The following is a 14,616-nucleotide window of genomic DNA, read 5'->3' on the forward strand; positions in this document are numbered from 1 at the left end:
CTCAGCGAGTCACTGCATCCTGCCAAGCCCCCAGAGATGGCAAACGTCCAAACCCTGCTTTTATCAGACAGGACACGGAGGAGTGAGCTTGTTCTCTCAGCTCAGTTCCATAAGGAGGCCCAAATGCAGTCAACCGTTTACTACTATTTTGTGGAAGTGCCTTTCCCATCAGCAGGGGCTTTTTATATGTGCCATACGTGCACACACGACTAACGGGCTCTAAGCTGGGCTTTGAGGTGAACGCTCGCCTAACAATCAATGGCATCAGAAAATCCTGTTAAGTTCAGTTAAACCTCTGGTCAGTTTGTGGGGTCTGAGTGAAGCTATTTTCATGGTAATGATAAAAACCTGATGAAAAACAGGTTTTCACTCAAATTGTGGCTTGAGTGTAATATGCACTGTATTGCCTGATCTCTTTTGACTCTCTCTGTTACAGTCAGTTGAGTCTACGCTCTGATCAGGGCCAGCTGAAAGAGGTGTTCAGTCACACACAGCGAGAAAGAGACACGAAGCCTGAGACTAACAGGAAATGCAATTACTGTCTGTCTGAACGCAGCTTTCCTCAACAGTATGACCAATTTCACAGTAATTTTAGTGAGTCAACAAGTCGTAAGTAATTATTATAGGCACCTTCATGTTTTCACACGGCGCACAGCTCCCCTTTGTGGTTTTATCCCTTGGCCATTTGATCCTTCTAATCATCTACATGCTATTTAAACTGTACACAGGAGCAGCAGGCCCCTACAAATCCCTAGAGGCGGCCCACCACCTCTGTGTTTATGGAATACTGTCATTTAAACACTGTGTCAACAGGTATCAAGTTCCTGCTTTGGTTTCTTTCCTGTTTTAGGGCTGGTAGTGTACAGTAACAGTGGACACTTCGCTGACAGTGTGCTGTCAGAGCCTCGGGTGGTCACTAGATACGTTGCGCTGCTGATCACTATGAAACTGCACTTTCCAAGTTGTGTCTGACAGGTTAATGTTTGACTTTTGAGGTGAGGGAAATGCTGCAAATAACGGCTTCGAAAAGAATGGCTGGAGGGCAGATATCTCAACTCTAAAGTGGCGCCTGCCCCATCGCTTGATCAAACAGTCATCCAGGGAAGGTGAAATAAGATCTTGGATCAGTGACATCAGAAATCTGACAACTGCAGCGGTGTGATGCTCTCAAACCTTCCACGTTCACTTCCCACACTCTGCAGATTCATTACTTCAAGTCCTATATTGTTTTCACCGAGGCTAGTGAGAGCCAGTAAGGCATGTAATGGCAAGCTGCAAGTGCAGTTGGTTGGAAATTACAATAATTGGGACTGAACATATACACCTTCAAAGAAGTTCAGTCACAGTCAAACAGCCAGCTCATGTTCCCCTACCTGCATGCTGGCCAGGTTGCTGCTATAGCAGTTGTTGATGTTACTCGCCTGTCTCTCAATTAACTCTTTTGCCACACGAATGCACCATCTTGGATTCTGCACCCTCAGTGAGTTTGGCCTAACGGCATATGAGCGTATGTTATCCACCTGCTGCAATATCTTACTAGAGGGGCTCTCCGAATCATTGCACATCTTCTGGAAAGCAGAAAAAATACAACCCTTAAAAAATAAAATACTTCAATACAAGCAGCATGATCCAAAATTGTAATTTCCACGTGAACTTTGCAAAACTTGAACCTCTTTGAGACACAGTTTGTAAACAGAAGCAATTATAGTACAGAGGTGGGTTAACCAACATCTCAAAATAACCATCAAAGCAACAGAAATATAAATTTAACAGATTTGTTAGCTCGGCTTTAAATGTCAGTTTAAAAAGTGACAAAGTGACAGGCTCTGTATACAGCTAGCTGTATCCAAAGCTTCATTACATCTCTGGGAAGAACCATGAGACTAGATCAAGCAATGAAAAGGGATGATTTCAAAAAGAATATGACATCTTTAGTTATCCCAATTGCAATCTTCAGATACCTCTCAGCCATGACTGCTGAATAAAAGCCCTGAGAGATGAAACACACCACACCATGAAACACGACTTTGTATGCAAACAGCCAGTGAATGAGTTGGTGGATTATCCAAACAAATATTTTAGGGAATTCCCCATCATATCCCCACCATAAATCAACAAATTCAACCTACTACTTTGCTTACAGTGCTGTTGAACTAGACCCAGAAAGACACATGCAGGGTTATTTGACTGACAATTTTAGTTTGTTGTCATCTATACTCTCAACTCTAAAAATATTTCTTCAAGCTCACCTTAACTTTGAGGTTATGACGGTGAATTTTATGCCATAAAATCAGCATGTTAGCATTGTCACTGCATGTTCATGTTAACATTAGAAGTTAGCACTACAGCACAGGGCTAGGAACTGTGCTGTAGCGCTAACTTCTAATGTATTTTTGTGGATTGTTGCATGTATGGCACAACACCAAATTATACACTAAATCCTGCAACCTATAAGACTCAATAATATTAACACATATGATGACTACCAAGAGCTCATAGTGCCTCTCCAGTCGTATGATTCATCAGAGAGCTCTGCACGAGAAGCTCTTCCATTCACACACATGTGGTGACTTTCACTGGACATGAAAAACCTCCTGGCTTATCATTCCCAGGGTGTCAAAACTGTCATTGGACTCTCAAAGATGTGCACAAGGTGTTCCCTTTGGCTTCTGGGCTGTGGCATTATTTGACACTGAAAGCAAACAGGCTTGTTTGGAAGAGTGACAAAGTATACACGAGGAAGATTTAGCGGCAGCGGCTGCCTAAATTACAAGAATGTCAACCAGAAGGTCACAGATCGCGTGCCACTTGGGAGCACTTAATTGTGCTTTGTTTTCACTCTGTTTGCTTAAGTTTAAGCACCACAACTGCCTGTAAAGGTTTACAAAAAGATCAGGATTTGGTTTAAAGTGCAGACTTTCGTGTTAAAAGAATTACCCTCAAGCATATCTACTGCATTCAAACATCACATCAAGGGGTCCTGAATCATCACATATACATGTAGCAAGTTTGTAGCAAGACTGAACATACTCCTGCTGCGATCAGTGACTCAAGGCACAAATGTCAAAGAACACCTTGTGTGTATCTGCGTGACGCCAGCAGGTTTGACAAAATGTCAGTATTTGACTCCCTGGGAATGAAGACAGACGTCCATGTACACTGACACTGCACAAGTGATTGCTGTGAGTTCAGCCTGTCTGCGCATACCTCTGTCAGAGCCAAAATGATTAAACAAATACCCCCTTTGTGCACAGCAGCCTTGATTAGGCTGAGTTTCATGTACCTCTCTGAAAAAGAAATACAGGAAAGTGCCGTAGGTGGTGCCAGAATTTACTTGCCCTGTTCAAACACCGTTCCCATCAAAGTTGTTTTAACTCTCTCACATGGAAACTACATTTATCATGCCTCTCCTGAACATTCGGAGAACCAGTATGATTATCTGACTGAAAGATAAATATTGAAACTTTATCTGCATTAGTGGTCACAAAATGCTGGCATCAATAACTTTGAGCAGGAGATTGTTTTAACTGCAATGACACGAGTGGAAATAGGATTGTTGTGGTGCGCTTAATGGAGTGCGGGATCTTCTACCAGCCCAACATTAGTGATGACGCAGAGACAAACTACACAATATTTTGAAATGTTCAACAAGGGAGAATCACCGTCGGTTGCTCGATGCGTTTAAAATAACCATTATTATTATTTATACCATTTAAAAACTAAAATAACTGTGGTTCAAAATAACACCCAGTCAATAAGAGGTTTTTCGTAATATTTACCTTAGGTGCAGAGTAATGTGTCTGAAAGCTCACATCTAAACCGGGTATTTAAATTCTGTTTACTACAGGACAAAAGTATTACAAAAAACTCACACAAAAGAAAAGTGTTGAGATAAGCAATCCTGCCCTCTAGTGGTGACAATCTAAATTGCACTGGTGAGTGTTTCTCATCCTAAAACAGTCACTGATTACTTAGGCTACGTTCACACTGCAGGTCTTAATGCTCAATTCCGATTTTTTGATCAAATCCGATTTTTTTGTCTGCTTGTTCACACTATAAATAAAATGTGACAGCAAACGCGCTCTAGTGTGAACCCTCAAAGCGGCCCGCATGCGCAAAAGAAGATGTCACACACAACGCGCTCTGTTTAGACCCAGAGCAAACAGTATTGTTTGACTGATGGCCCTTAATATAAAGACTTGTTTCGGACTTTTGCTTTAAGTTATAAAGTTATTTTGTTATTTACATTTGGCCTAATAATGATCCTTATTGCTGTTTTAGAGGAGCGGTGCTTCAAAGGATAGTTGCAGATTTCTGTCATAATCTGCAGATTATACAGTACAAAGAAAATGTTCAAATTTCTCCAACGTTGTCTTCCCAACAGTTTCACTGACATGTACACTGGATGGCCAGGAAGCGTTCACGATGTCTTCTCGGGCGCTTCTCCGGCGCTGATAATTGGCGTCTGTCTTGTGTCAGTGACGTAAAAGACGGATTTAATGCGACACGACCGTTCAAACAGCAGTCGATTTCTAAAACATCAGATATGTATCGGGCTCAGTACCACATACGAAAGTGACCCAGATCGGATTTGAAAATATCGGATTTGTGCCGTTCACACGGTCATACCATGATCGGATATGGGTCGCATAGGGTCAAAAAAGTCGGATTCGATGCGCTTTCGCCTGCAGTGTGAACGTAGCCGAAGTCAAGAAAAACTTAAATGGTGCATGTTTTGGTTGTTGATTAATCCCGGGGTCAAACTGTCTGCTTCCAGCTTTTCAGTTATTTAGTGAATTTATTTATTATTCATGACAATAAAGAAAATATATTTTAGTTTGGGGCTTAAGAAAATAATACATTTCAAGTTGTCACCTTGAGTATTTTTGCATGTAACACCTAAGTAAGGATTGAGGAAATAATAAAGAAAAACGGTTAATCAAAATAATACAGATAAATTAATATTGATAATTATTGCTGTCTTGCTGAATTTCTCTAAAAAAAAGTGTTATAATTATATTAATACAGAAACAAACCCAAAATATTTTTCTTCTTATAGTTGTAAAGTTAAAAAAAAAAAAAAAGGTAGATAGCCTTTTATTGCCCTTTAATTCTTTAAAATAACCCACTATTATAAGTTTTCAAAGAGTCCAGAAAATCGGAGCTCATCTTTCTCATTATATCTCAAAAAGATTATCGTCTCGCACTAATAATGATCTCGTGTAGGTTGTATTATACAGACATCCTTCTAAGGAGCTGTTCGTCCCTGACACACTCAGACTTTGTCTTCCTTGAGCTTTCGGTCTCCGTGTGAGATGACACATCACTGAATAATAAATGATCCATCTTTAGGATTCTTTTCATTTAATATTCTTAGAATGACTTTTCCTCCACACAGCTACTGAACACATTACACTCAAATCCCTTAAAGAAAAAAAATGCATTATTGAACTGAGGTGTTGTTCTTCCGCTGCTCTAGAAGTTTCAGTAGACACAAACGGGCACCACTGCTCTTATCAAGGCGCTGTAGCAAACAAAACACGGCTTTACATGTATCATTCACGAGAAATGCTTGTAAGGGCAGATTTTATTGCTCTACCTGCCAGCTGACAAGCCTGCAAAAGGTTGTCTTATGGTCTTTTTTTAAATAACTGGATACATGCAAATAATACATAAAGACCTATATTCCATTTAAAAAGGTTAACCCCAAATTTTGTCCACCAAGGTCCACTCTGCTGGGGGAAAAATGGTGACAAACAAAATAAAAAAAGTTAAAAACTACAGTTTTAACCGTTTTAAATCGCTGCAAATTCCTCCATCAGTCCTTCACCCAACAAAGCCCCAGGTTTGACCTCCTCCCTGCAAGCTTTGTGATGATGTTTACGGTGCGAGTCTTGTGTTCAGCTCCTGCTCTGCCACATGTCTGACCCATGTACCTGTTAGGGATGCATCAGTTATGAAATTATGATATCTGATGGTATTGGGCCAGTCTTTTGATTCAGTTTTACAGGAAAGTATTTGTTTTTGAAGTCTTCATCACACAACAAGCGCTCTTTTTTAAAATAAAACTCAAAAAAGGTAAATTAAACTGTGTATCACTGAAACTGTCCACTTAACAGCTGTCTTGATGATAACTGTGGACAAGCCACAGAAGATCATTGCTGAAAAGGGTTGCTGTTCACGGAGGGCTGCCGGTAAGCGTAAGAATGGAAAGTTGACTAGAAGAGTGGTAGAAAAGGTGAATGCAACATGGATGACAACACCACCTTCTTTATGGAGATACAGATTTCCTTTAGCAGCAGGACTTAACATCTGCTCACACAGTGGAAACTACTGTGCTTGTTAGGCCTTTCAACTCAGCTGACCTGAGCCCACACTCCATGGGGTCAAGAGGAAAATGAGAAACAACACAGCAACCTGGGCTTCAGTAACACCTCAGCAGTGCCACAAGTGCCACAAGATGAACATAACTATGCCATGCCTCACTGAGGCAGTAATTTATAGTAAAGGAACCCCAAATACTGAGTATATGAATGACTGTATCTTTCAGAAGTTGGATATTTGTGCGTTGTAAATCCTTTGTTGATTGCTCTTATAAAATATTCTAATAATTTGAGGTATTTCAGATTTTCATCAACTATAAACCACAATCATCAAACTTCAAAAGGAAACATGAAGACTTTACTTGTAATATACACAGAGTATATCAAAGTGTACCTTTTTTTATTTAAATTCCAAAAAGTATCAATAAACAAATAAATAAAAACTTTTTTGCAATATTTCTTTTACTTGCACTGGTACATGCGCAGGAGAGCACATCCCTGCAGCCCAGAGTGGTGAACCATCAGAGATAGACGCAGAGTCAATCATACCTCATCTGGTCTTTCATAATTGATCTTACATCTATTAATTTAATATAATCTAACAGTAAGAATACACAAGAAAGTAATGAGTAGTCTACATGTCATTACTTTGCTTCATGTTACTGATCGCTCTTCTTACAGCAAAAGACTGCCAGAACTGGCTGCTTCACACCCAGTCTAATATTACTTCATCTTGTTTCTCCCCTCTCTACTTTATTAAAAATACTTGATTACCATCAAGGTTATGGACCATCACACAGTACTCTATAATACCTGCGTAATTTTTCACATGATAAGAGCTACATATCAGCCTCCAATGACGATTTAGTAAATAGGGAGCCACTTCAACCTCCTCCAACAAACCACAAGGCTTATGTGCTACAGATGAAAAGAAGAAATTTGATTCACCACTTGAGGGAAAAAAAAAAAAATCACAGGTACAACCAGGCTACAAAGATGAGGAGGACAGAGTAGCAGATGCTGATGTGTGACCCAAAAGTAAACAAATGACTCCACTGAGCTTTGCAGGAGCACTCACTAGTTAAACTCCATATGACAGGAGGAGCAAACGGATGGAAACTACCGATGCAGTTACATCTTCCGTTTATACTGCAGCGTCTTTTTGGAAATAGGGTAAATTATTGAAGTATAAGCTAAAACTGTGGAAGGGGGGAGAAGATTAATGTTCATGGAGTTAGATTTTTAACTTTGCTTGCAATGTCTTCAACAACAGCTAGGGGGCTCTGGCTATTAAGAATGATCTTTCCATTCCTATTACACAGAGTAACTGATTTATTATTTTATTTACGCAGTGTTGTCATAGTAACTGATATTGATCATTCAGTATGGAATAGCAGTGAGCTAAGGCCAGTCTCTTAGTAGTCAGTGGGTGTATTTTTAAGAAAACAAAACCACCATATGATGTTAATTCTGTGCACCTTAAAACTGAAGTACAGTTAATTAATACTGTTTGTCCTCCAATCACAGATGCCCCAAGTACCACACTGCACTTTGTTTCTACTCTTTAGGGGCAGCTATAGACCGACTGGTGTGAGCAGAGCCGTCTTTTTCACTACATCTGTGGATGGAAAACGTTTGTCTGTGCTTGTGATAATGACTGCCTGTCTTCATGTAATATACTATAACAACTGCACAGTCCTCACACTTGGGATAATTCAAAATAAATTGAATTAAAGGAAATTAAATTAATAAAATTAAATATAATTCTCAAACTTTCCACAGCAGAAATTACAAACTAAACTCATCATACTTTCTGTTTTATATAACCCACATATCTGGACACATAACCTGGTACATAGTTTGAACACACGGGGCTCCAACATTAATCCCACAGATTCCTTATTAAGCATAAAAAGAAATCAATACATGATTGATATAACAAATTGTTTACACAAAGGGTTTATGTAGTTAATCAACTTACTACTGAAAACCAGTATGAACCTGGAGAGAACAAGTCAGATAAAGCAGAACTCTGAGACATCGGGCTCAGTATGACTAAGTAATCCTATAAGCCTGGTTCAAGTATCAAGCAATTAGCATTTAGATAGGAAAAATATTGATATTCAGTATACATCTGACATTGTTATACCACTCACAGTAATTATGACATTTTGTAGTACATGTAGATAATGATATGAGTCAAACGTTGGTGGGGACAATGAAGCTATAAAAAAAAAAAAATCTTGACATTATGTGGTTCTCTGTGCTAATGAAAACTTCCTTCCTTCACCGCCATAATAGTAATGGGTTTATTATTGTCCCGGATCATTTGCAAGCTTTTAAAAGCAGACACACAATAACTATCTAAATGTGCTCCCACTTTATCAAGAAAAGGCTCTATTATGTTATTTCCTTTATTTGTGGAGAAAAGGAGCTCTGTGAGGCAGCACTTAGTCAAGCAGTGCTCGACATAATTTAGTATAAGCATGCTAAGACACAGTGCAATGGTACAAGAGCCAAATGCAGTTACATTTACCTATTTGTCACATTCAGAAATACTATATGAAACACCCTGAATTCCTTTTCTTTTAATTGTTAACATATAACTTATCATCTGTGAAGGACGGCTGTGTGGCAGACAGGATGTGGTCCCGAATGCAGAATGTAGAAGAAAACTAAAAAAAAAAAGTAACTTTAATGATGGGTTCTTTCACAAAACGCAACCAGTAGCAGGACAGGAGAAAATAATCCAAAAAGTAGGACTCTTCCAGAACAAGAAAACACAACCATGAGAGAGTATTTAACAGAGGACAAGACAGTGAGAGGACAGCTGAAACTAATCACAGATGATGAGACAAGGGAAGTAGAACTAAATAAAGGACTATCAAAATAAAACTGTAAATAACTAAAACTGAGACCAGGACTCAAACACAAGAACTTGACACAGACACAGAAAGCAAGCAAACACAAAAAAGAAGGAACAGAAAAGAAAGACATCATCAACTAAAGCAGTAGAGGAACTACTGCACAAGGAAAGAAAAACTGATATCATAAAAAGAAGACTAAGGAGCTCAAGCATAAATCCCATCTGAAAACCAGAAGGAAGTCACAAACCTACACAGCACATAATGAACTTAAAGATCTTTAGAACAGAGGCAGAGATAGTAAAGGCAGAGAAACTTGCATCAAGGAGAAGGAAAACAAACAAGACATCTAAACACTAGGAAACAACAGAAAGCTAAACATCAACAATCCAGAATGCAGAGCCATATCACAAAAAGTGCAAAACTAGAGAAAACATCCCAAAAACTCAAAACCCTGGGATCTAGACCCGGGTACCGTGACATCATCAGGCTTTGACTGTAACTTTATAAGAAATGAATTGGCAACAGATTAGCTGGATCTGTGTTACATGGAACAAATATGTCTCTGATAGCAGAGTAACTTAAACTTTACTGTGCTATAAGCATTACACCTTTATAATATGTGAGAAACTTCTGTTTGTGACCAACTTGTGGTATTTGTTATTTGTATTTATTGGGGTATATTTTTTGTATCTGTGGCACCTTTCTGCGTGGTGAACATGCATTAATTGCTGCTTTTTATTTTTTTACTGCAGCCCATTTGATTTAGATAAACACAGGTGTTAGCACTCACAGCAATTAAGACACATGTTTGAGCAAGGAACACATAAGCTTCAGGCCCCTGAGTTTCAGTCCACCCTGGACCATTCGCTGCTTTTTCTTCCGTCTTGTGCTCTTCGTGTCTGCTCTGTATTACGTGGTCAAAATAAAGGCTGGGAAAATTAAGCTGCAGTCCACTCCTAATAACTCTGTCTTCTATAATCAGGGATTAAAGTGGGATGTGACAGGTGGGGAAGCTTTAAGATCAGGTGTAGCAGTGTAGCGTGGGGAAAACAATTACTTACAAAATACATCACGTAACAGCTTGTTTTGTGAGCCTGTACATTCAGATTCTTCTTCACATACAGGCTGTGATCAGGTGACGTGTGCTGATTTAGCTGACAAGATCTAAGCAGATTTTTCACAAGTTATATGGCTGATTTTCAACTCACTGGCAATATAGCGTAAGGTTAAAATGCAGAATTTGGTGAGTGAATTAATCATCACTGACCATGAGCAACACAGCCTGCTGTGCACCAATCCAGCATAGTCCATCACTGAAAATCTCACCAAAATACTGTACTAACCAGTTTAAACAGCGTGGCATTTTCGCACACACGCATTTGAATAACACAAGTACAGTATATTACAGGATTTTGCAAGAGATTTTACAAAAGCACACATATAGCTCCAAAATCTGATGTCTAGTGCAGCAGTCACAGGCCACAGACCGGAGTCGTTTGGTACCGGGCCACAAGAGTTGAGGCTCGGGTGTGAAATATATGGTTTTTATGGTTTTGAATCAGTTTTATCTTTTTTTTTTTTTTTAATCGTTAACTTGGTTTCCCGTGTGTTATGAATAAATCTTCTTTTTTTGGTACTGGTTTTATTTTGTTGTATTTATTCGTGACACCCTAAAGGCTGGTCCCTGAAAATATTGTCGGACATAAACCGGTCTGTGGCGCAAAAAAGGTTGGGGACCGCTGCTCTAGTGTTTCCGCCTTCTTACATCTTACATCTTGTATAGAAACTGTTTGTTTCTATACAAGATTTGTACATATTTGTACTAATTTGTACATCTGTTCTTATTTGTTAAATTTATTGAGATTTTGAGAAAAAATTTTAAAAAACAAAAACATTACTTCGTTGAGCTTGCTCCCCTTCTCTATCACTGGCTAAATCAGGGGTGGCCAACTCCAGGCCTCGAGGGCCGGTGTCCTGCAGGTTTTAGACATCACCCTTGGTCAACACACCTGAATCAAATGATTAGTTCATTACCAGGCATCTGGAGAACTGCAAGAAATGTTGAGGAGGTAATTTAGCCATTTAAATCAGCTGTGATGGATCAAGGACATGTTTAAAACCTGCAGAACACCGGGTCTAGAGGCCTGGAGTTGACCACCCCTGGGCTATACGGTAATAACCAATGTTCCCTCTAAACTGCCCGCGCACTGCTGGCACGAACTGTGCACACAGAAAATCTGCGTTGCGCACAAAAAAAAATCTAACCAGAATTGAAATTAAAATAAAAACTTTAACAATTCTGTTTTGCAGTGTTAGTCAATAAGTGACTGGCTGCTCCCGTATGGGATTAGAACGATGCCACCTTATCCCATAGTCCAGCCAATGATGTGATTCACATTCAAATATATGCAGCTAATCAAAGTCGTTGACAGGCTATGACAGCGTCCTTATGTGCCGACACCGGTGTTTTAGCTAGCAAAGCGGCTGATGTGGAGTGAAGCCACGTTAATGACAACGTGTACAACCATTGGAGATGTGAGCAGGACAGACGGAACAATTGACGGGAAAAATGTGGACTTTATACCAGTTTTGATTTTGTGTTGATCGGCCACGTAAAACCAGAGTTATGATAAAAATATCTGCACTGTTTGGTTTTCTTCCTGAATACTGTCGTTGTTTATATTTACTGCGGGAAGAAACGGTAAAAACGGCTTTTTATAAGGAAAACGCTCAAAAGCCTGTGAGCAAAAACAGCCCCTCACCAGCCTTTCCTATTGGTGGAAAAATGTACCATGTCGACCAATCAAAAAATGATATGGCAACATGGCATTTAGTTGTTTAGAAAGGGGGAAGTTTTAGGAGTGATGGCGGTGTTCTGAGATGTGAGAGATTTTCGACCTTTAGCATGTTTGTAGTTTAAAGTTAGTGTGTTGTCTTGTGTAGTCAGTGTGTAGTGTAGTCAATAGTTTTGTTGTGTGTCAGAACAATGAGGCGACTGCTGAATGTTACAGGTGTTACAGCAGTGATACATCTGCTGCTGTCAGGCCTGCAGGTATCAGGCTGTTGTTCTCCTTCATCTCATAGTGGACAGAAATTATTTTTTGGAGGGGCACAAATAATTTGTGTGGCATCAGATTTGATGCAGAACAGCTGATTGTTCTGTAAATAGTTTGAAATGTTTTTGTTTTTTTTGTTTTTTTTTAAACGCCTTGGCTGCATTTTTAGGGAAACAGCTGCAAAAACTGAGTAACTTTTTTGAAGAAGTAACTATATAATTAATTGCCCAACATTGGTCATTATATATTGTATTTTGCAGACAGAGTTACAGACTCTATCCCAGACCACAGACTCATAATACAAGTCAGAGCTTTATAAAAATAAAAAAAGAAAGCTGTCTTTCAAGTCGCTCAAGTTATTTTTACTTCCAATAGTGTTAACATACTACGCAGGTCATGAACAAGACTTTTTTAATTTCCATTGTAAGTGGGCTAAAGCAGTTAATTAAAAGTAGTCTAACATAAACGTAAATGCTGTAATTTGATTATTTTAATAAGCCATGTGACTTGGATGGATTCAATGCTGGCGTGACCACAGTGCACACGTCTGCTGTTGCTCACAGAGGTCCAAGGGACCGCTCAGGGAGTTTGTGTGTTCGCTCAGACACATGAAAAATTAGAGGGATCATTGGTAATAACCACAATCAAAACTTTGCATTTGCACCATGATGGTGTAAGCTGGCCGTAAGATTACATTATTTTTTTTTTTTTTTTTATTTTTTTTTTTTTAAATGACATCAGAAACAGCAGTATGCGACATTACGTGATGGCAGAGCTTCAGTTCATCCTTTGTCATTTTTTTTTTTTTTTTTATAAATAGGACAGGGGGAATGAATGAGAGAAAGAGGGGGAGAGAAAGAAAGAAAACCAAAGGGGAGAAGAGACGGTGAGAAGGGGGGGGAAGAGAGAGAAAAAAAAAAAAAGAACTCCTGGGTCACCTGTATGGAGAAAAAAAAAACAAACAAAAAAAACAAACAGAGGAGACAGCAAACAACAAAGAGCAACATAATAATAGAGAAAACAAAGCACCATCACAATAAACTAGCTAGTCATAGATATCAATATTTACTAAATAATAAACGATATTGTGCAGCACGCAAGATAGACAGCGCACAGTGTGCTTTGAGGCAGCAGCCAAGAAAGCTTTAGTCCGCGTCTGTGAATACCCATGTGTGCATACCTGTGTGGATCAGCATGCTTGCATTCCAAAGGTTTCTCCATGTAATGATCTGCTAGGGAGTGTGGGGGGGCCACAGCCCCGTCCTCCAGGGTGTGAAGCGGGTATGGAGGAGATCAAAACTCCAGACATCCAGAGGCCCCCAGAACACAAGAGACCATGGAAGACCAACAGAGGGGCAGCCGCGCCACTGTCCCAGTAAGAGCTGAGGAGAGTCCCAGATGAGGGCTCGCCCAGCAGCCGCGGAGCAGAAGTCAGGGGGAGTTGCAGTGACGCGCCCGTGAGCTCCGCCGGCCCCCAGCTGTGCCTGAGTGACCGAGCCCCAGGCCGAGAGGCCGGGGGCACCCCACCTCCAAAGGGGCCCGAGCGAGCCCCAGGCCCCAGGCCCCAGGCCCCGACAAGCGGCCGCCAAGGAGTGAGCCGGTGTGTACCCGGACGCCCACCCCCAGACACAAAGAACCACCAACACACCGACACCTGAGGGAGTCCGCCACCGGCAGGGGAAGTGGTGGTGGGTGGAGATAGGCCTCCAAACCTTGGAGGGCCTGAGGTGTCCCCAGAGAGGTGGCGTCTGATACCCAACCTGACATATAGACACAGACATACAGGCACACACAGACACAAACATCCATTCCCACCCTCATGCTCTCATATGCACTCACTCCACACTCAACCAACGTGGAGACAGACATAAAGAGACGCTGTACACACAATCACACTCCCCAAGCGTACTCTACAAACCGGGTCTAGGTACCCTTGCCCCTGGAGGGGGGAACTGCACCCAGACCCAGGTGGTGTTACCCTTTTCCCTGCGGTGGGGAGATTACATTAATTACATTACATTAATCAATACAGTGCAAGTATCTCCATTCTGTCACTGGAAGCAATCCAAGGCTCCAACACATGATAATTAACTCATTTTTCAATAATGTGCAATTATTTTCTTATCAGATTTAAACTGCTCATTAATTAAAGCTGCTAGAATGCCATCCCAGCACACTTTAACCCCTGAATATAATAAATCAACAGACCATAATATAAAAAAATAAATATGCTTTTGTCTATTTTTAAAAGCTTAAAAAAAGAAGCCAACTGGATTTCTACGAGTTTGTAAATTCATTTCTCCTCTCATTCAAGAGGCTTGTTCAGATATCCTTTTAACACAATACTTTACCCATACTAATTTAATCTCA

This window comes from Maylandia zebra, linkage group LG15 (assembly GCF_041146795.1).
Source record: "Maylandia zebra isolate NMK-2024a linkage group LG15, Mzebra_GT3a, whole genome shotgun sequence".
In the NCBI taxonomy this organism is placed as follows: Eukaryota; Metazoa; Chordata; class Actinopteri; order Cichliformes; family Cichlidae; genus Maylandia; species Maylandia zebra.